General features: G+C 37.9%; 1 long non-coding RNA gene across 1 annotated transcript; it reads left to right on the top strand.

Moving 5' to 3' along the window:
* The first annotated feature begins 5895 nt into the window (after positions 1 to 5895).
* LOC110678960 lies at positions 5896 to 6377 on the top strand. The gene is made up of 2 exons (XR_002502086.1): positions 5896 to 6177; positions 6243 to 6377. It is a non-coding gene; the product is annotated as an uncharacterized LOC110678960 (long non-coding RNA).
* Positions 6378 to 6760: the final 383 nt, after the last annotated feature.

A 6760-nucleotide genomic window follows, 5' to 3' on the forward strand; every position in this document is an offset into this window, starting at 1 on the left:
AAAGTACATGCTGATAGGCGGAACCGAGCGCGACAGAGCCCGCCTGGGGACTCTACGATAGACGGGGATACTTTTGAGGTGGTTGATGAGTTCGTCTACCTCGGATCCTTGTTAACGGCTGATAACAACGTTAGACGTGAAATACGGAGGCGCATCATCAGTGGAAGTTGCGCCTACTATGGGCTCCAGAAGAAGCTGCGGTCGAGAAAGATTCACCCCCGCACCAAATGTACCACACCCAAAAGTTAAAACCGTCATTATAGGCGTTTTCTGCGTCTATTGATGGCGGAAAAGTGTTCTTCTGAGCGACATGACGTTTTTGAGCGTCTATTGATAGGCAGATAATCCGGTCATTGAGTCGAGCAGTTTTTACGGTACAAATGGGGAAGTACAACTTGATATGCTTTTTGCACCACTCATACCAATAAGCGGGTTTAGTGCTGTGGTAGAGTATTCGGTTATCACGCTCATGACCATGGATCGATCCTGGTTGATGTTGCATGTGTATTTTTTTTTCATGTGCGTGCATCACCAACACATGTATTAAAAAATAAAACTTCCACACAAATGCCTTTTAAGTGCATGTATTGGAAGTATGGAAATACGCAAAAAACTGAAAGGGTGCAAACCAGATTCGAACCATAATCATCGGCTGTTTATCTACTGCTCTAAACTTACTACTGAAGTGATGAGTAACCAAAGTCGATGTGGTTTTACGTTTCATATGCATGATTGCTCATGCTATTGATAAACATGTGAACATGTGTTATCCCCAGCAAAATAAAGATATACAGTCAAGTCTCCTGTAAAGCGGTAATCATCGTATGTTGAACAAGTTTAATGTATATTCATAATAATTTATCACCTACCAGAGTAGCCACATTCTCTATTGTACAACTTACTTAAGGACTGTTCATTTTATAAAGTGGACACCTTGTGCATGCTATATCTTTATAATATATAAACAGAATCGTAATCGGTTTTCTGTATACAGTATCGTTTGACTAGTATATTATTGCACGATGGTGTTATAACAAAAAAGCCATCAAAATAATTATAATTCACACGAATAAGGAACAATGTTTAAAATGGTCAAAGATTTTTGGTATGTGAAAAATATTGTTTAAGTTTGAAGAACATCTTTTCTAGGAAGTTTTTGTCAAAACTTCTTTGTTCTTCTTTGTAAGATAATATATTTCCATATAAGAGGAAAATAATAGTATTACGATGCACAGAAAACCGATTATGATTTCATTGATAAACTAGCTAACCCAGCGTGGCTAGTCACGTTCCATAAGCATTTTCAAGCAAAAACCTCTTTCAAATATTAATAATGTTTATGTTCAATTGCAAAATGATAACATGGACAGAGAAATTTCTCTGTTGAGGCCTCACGCTTTGGCAGCTCTCGCTGCTCGATTGGCTCACACTTTGACAGAAATGTCAGCTTCCACGAATCTCTTTTATAAAGGATTTCTAGGTAAGACGTGCTGCGGCATAGTGCTGGATGATTCCTTTTCGGTTAGTATGGTCTTATCTACTGGTGTACTAAACCAGCTCGGTCAATGAATTTCGACACTAGAGCGGGTCCAGATCACGTGGGGATCATACGGGAGCGTGCCCCGCTCAAGTGTCACAATTCTCAGACCGAACAAATTCAGTACACCTGTAGATTAGACCATTATGCTTTTTATAGTGAGTTGAACTATTGAAACGGATTTAGATGAAAATGGTGCATAAATCTAGTGTCAATATCTTGTTGACTGTACTCTAGACCTAAAAATTCACAGGCATGGGTCTAAATTGCCCACATCTCCTGTGCCATTGTTGAAATTTGATCTTGAAATTTGAAATTCATTTTGCTGAGTTGATTCAGAGACAAACGATCCAAAGACAAAAGATCGAAAGGACAAAAACTCGAAAGACAAAAGGTTGGAAGATAAATGGTCTATTCAAAAGGTCGAAAAAACAAAATGTTGAACATAATTTGCATTATGAGAAAATTTAATCATCTTTGAATGAAGTTTTTGACGTTTTGTCCCCTCTTTATCACTCTTCGATCTTTTGTCATAGATTCCAGAATATTGACAAGTTCACATTTGTACCAATGACGGACGCCATACAGTGAGGATTCGCTGATTGAAACACGACTGCCTTCCATCTAACGAATTCGACCCATTAGTTAGAACGACTGACAGCTGGTGAAAATGCTCCAGATTAACGCATATGGAGAGCAAATCGTCACGACACGCACATATACGTACACATTTGTTCTATATATCTCGATTACTTTTTCAAATCGACGTAAGTAACTTTCATACGGTTTTGAGAAAGTTAATTAAAAAGAATCACAACCTTTCTTCTGAAACTGTTTTAAAATGAATCCCCTTTTTATTTTTTTTACCGTGTATATCGTTTAAATTTTGCATGCAATCAGCTAGGAAGTTCCGATCATTCCCCACAAAAAATGTATGACAAAATGATAAGCCATTTCAATCAGTTACTAACGACGTTTTTGTACCAGTGTAAAATCGACTCAAGTAGTGTTTTGTTTTGATTCGTGGTTAAGTCACTTTGTCTCCCATACAACGGAGCGGCGAAAGTAGCGGTTAGGTTGCGAAAGTGGAGAATCTTACTTTCGTCGTTTTGTAAATCCGGAAATTAAACGTTCTAAAAGTGAAAAATCGAGTTGGTTTAGAGCGGAACGTGTAGAATTTCGTCTGCGAAACACGTAGGATTGATAAAGTAAGTTTGTTAACTTTTTTGACTTGAGTCTGTTTGAATAAGTCTTCGAGATATGGAGACTTCAATGCGACGGTTCTCAGACGTCAAAGTCAGTTTGACATCTTCTCTTGACATTCGAGTGCTTTTTAGTTGGATTTTTTACAACCACCGACTCATTCCATGTAGCGGACCCCAACGAGCGAGTCCCCACTGTAGCAGTGCAATGTTGACACTATTCTCCATTTGTTTGTTGTGATAATTGACAGAGCATCGCTTTTGTTTGCTTTTAAGAAGAAAACACAAACAGAATTGCTGGCAAATATTCTGAGATGAGCCGGCCTAGAACTGAAAATCAGAACAGAAAATCATGATATTAATGCTAATAATGCTGACGAATACACACTTCCTTGCTGATTTGATGGAAGAAAAAGTGCAAATGAATTCATACAAACATCGATAGGTTTCGTTCATAACAAATCTACTAGTGAAAGATTGATAGTTTTCGTAACATTTTGCTTAGAGATCTCAATAAGATGCAGTATTGTTTAGTTATAGCATAGGTTGATTAGAGTTGTACGGAATTCTAATAATAAACCATAAAACATGTTAGAGGGTGTCGCTCAATAGCAGGTGATTAGTATAGAAAGACTTAGTACAGAAACTGAACATACCATGCATGCTTGAAAGACTGGGCAGGGCTTCATCATGACTCGATCTCCTTTTTCTGATGCTTAACAGTCCGCTGGATGTTAATTGGGACGATGGACCTCTGTGTGGCCATGTGGGAGTTGACATTTATATTATAGAATGGCATGTACATTAACGGTTTGGAAGAGTCCATATTATGATGGCCGTGTGGTTAGTGTCGCCAAGCATTGACACAGCATATATTGACAATTCGAGTGACAATTAGAAGTTCGGCAGTCAAAACTTCGGCGAAGTTCGGCGTCGGCATTCTAATTTGGTGCTTCGCCGACGCATAAAGATTGCCTTTGTCGGCGTAGCACTTCGGTAGTATGCGAACTTTCGGTGATATTCAATATCTCTTATGAAGTTCGGTCTAAAGTTAATCTGAATGCACAAAAACACGTTCATACATCGTCAAGATATTGTTTTAGAAATTGCTCCCAATATTTTTTTGCTACCATACAATTTTTTCTACCGTATAATATTATTAAGGATTCATCCATCGATCTCGTCGGAGAAATTTCATTAAAGATTTTTAATGAAATACATCTTAGGATTTCTCTAAAAGTTCTTACAGAAAAAATGTAAACATTCTTTGAATATTTTTTTCTGTTATTTTTTTAGTCATTTCTAGCATTTTAGAATTAGTTCTTACAACTTCTCCAGTAGGTGAATTCCGGCGCACATTTTCTTCGAAGAGAAGAAATTTTCTTCCATAACTGACCAGCAAGAAAATTTTCTTGTCTTCGAAGAAAATACGCGCCGGAATTCACCTACAGGAATATCTGCAGGAATAAAATAGACCCCTTTGTGCGGTCCTTATCCTCTTGCCCAGCAACTCCTATCCCTACCTCTTCGTGGTACTGGCCTGGGTACGAGTAACCTTGGGGAAGATCGGGTAACCAACCCCCGGTGGGAACTTTGGTCGTATGCATACAGGGAAGGGGGGGTTTGCTTTTGCTTTTGCTGAAGCGACAAAAGTCGGCCTGGTGGTGAATGCGTCAAAAATAAAGTACATGCTGATAGGCGGAACCGAGCGCGACAGAGCCCGCCTGGGGACTCTACGATAGACGGGGATACTTTTGAGGTGGTTGATGAGTTCGTCTACCTCGGATCCTTGTTAACGGCTGATAACAACGTTAGACGTGAAATACGGAGGCGCATCATCAGTGGAAGTTGCGCCTACTATGGGCTCCAGAAGAAGCTGCGGTCGAGAAAGATTCACCCCCGCACCAAATGTACCACACCCAAAAGTTAAAACTGTCATTATAGGCGTTTTCTGCGTCTATTGATGGCGGAAAAGTGTTCTTCTGAGCGACATGACGTTTTTGAGCGTCTATTGATAGGCAGATAATCCGGTCATTGAGTCGAGCAGTTTTTACGGTACAAATGGGGAAGTACAACTTGATATGCTTTTTGCACCACTCATACCAATAAGCGGGTTTAGTGCTGTGGTAGAGTATTCGGTTATCACGCTCATGACCATGGATCGATCCTGGTTGATGTTGCATGTGTATTTTTTTTTCATGTGCGTGCATCACCAACACATGTATTAAAAAATAAAACTTCCACACAAATGCCTTTTAAGTGCATGTATTGGAAGTATGGAAATACGCAAAAAACTGAAAGGGTGCAAACCAGATTCGAACCATAATCATCGGCTGTTTATCTACTGCTCTAAACTTACTACTGAAGTGATGAGTAACCAAAGTCGATGTGGTTTTACGTTTCATATGCATGATTGCTCATGCTATTGATAAACATGTGAACATGTGTTATCCCCAGCAAAATAAAGATATACAGTCAAGTCTCCTGTAAAGCGTTAATCATCGTATGTTGAACAAGTTTAATGTATATTCATAATAATTTATCACCTACCAGAGTAGCCACATTCTCTATTGTACAACTTACTTAAGGACTGTTCATTTTATAAAGTGGACACCTTGTGCATGCTATATCTTTATAATATATCAACAGAATCGTAATCGGTTTTCTGTATACAGTATCGTTTGACTAGTATATTATTGCACGATGGTGTTATAACAAAAAAGCCATCAAAATAATTATAATTCACACGAATAAGGAACAATGTTTAAAATGGTCAAAGATTTTTGGTATGTGAAAAATATTGTTTAAGTTTGAAGAACATCTTTTCTAGGAAGTTTTTGTCAAAACTTCTTTGTTCTTCTTTGTAAGATAATATATTTCCATATAAGAGGAAAATAATAGTATTACGATGCACAGAAAACCGATTATGATTTCATTGATAAACTAGCTAACCCAGCGTGGCTAGTCACGTTCCATAAGCATTTTCAAGCAAAAACCTCTTTCAAATATTAATAATGTTTATGTTCAATTGCAAAATGATAACATGGACAGAGAAATTTCTCTGTTGATAAATATGCCATTGGTGTATGAATAATAAGCTGAGACACGCATGATATTTATGAACGCAAAATCGCCCAAAGTAAAATAAAAGTACCCATGAAATGAGTTTCTTGTACCCATTTTTATGGCCAGTATGGAATTGTCAGAAAAAGGGTACTTTTCTGTGACATAAAAAATGGGTACTTTAACCTCATTGTGAAGTATCCTTCCAGCTAATATAAATGGGTAAATAGTGCACATGATAGTTTGCAAATCAACATCGCCATTTTTCAATTTCTGTTTATTTTTACCGCTCGGTGTTAGTGAAAAGTTAGTGGTTTTATCAATTGTACGATATATTCTTATGGACGAAAAGATTGTTCATACTATTTTCGACACGTAAGTAGAATCTGCGGTTACTTTCCCGTAAATTGATCTATTAATAACCGGTTTTCTGGTAGTAGATTTGTGGATGACCGCATCAGCGTAGTTCATTGCCGACTGCAGCGATTTCGTGAGTGCCTGGGTTGTCTGCTAGATGATCGCATACGTGTTGGAATTCATTTTTTAACTTTGAAATAAATGTGCGTTGTATTTTATTTCGCCCTGTTTTGTTGTTGGTCTTTATTATATATGGAACTTTTTTTAATCCAAAACCATTGCCATAACCTCAAACTGCACAATCGCTCACAAAATAATGGGGTTTTATTACCCTTTTTCATTCCAAGAGTGATAAATACCCATTATTTGAAGTTCAAAGCGAATACTCTTAAATGAGTAAATCGACTTTACTCTTTTAATGAGTTAAACCACTTTTCTTGGAAATGGGTACCATAGTACCCATTAATGGGTACATCCATGTTAGCGTGTGCTATAACCATACTGCCCTTCTACGCCTACTTGTCCCATGTTCTATGTGAATCTTATGGACCACGGGACAAATATGCGTAGAACGGCAGCATACTCCATTGTTATAGTGCCG

The sequence above is a fragment of the Aedes aegypti genome, chromosome 3 (genome assembly GCF_002204515.2).
Source record: "Aedes aegypti strain LVP_AGWG chromosome 3, AaegL5.0 Primary Assembly, whole genome shotgun sequence".
Classification (NCBI taxonomy): domain Eukaryota; kingdom Metazoa; phylum Arthropoda; class Insecta; order Diptera; family Culicidae; genus Aedes; species Aedes aegypti.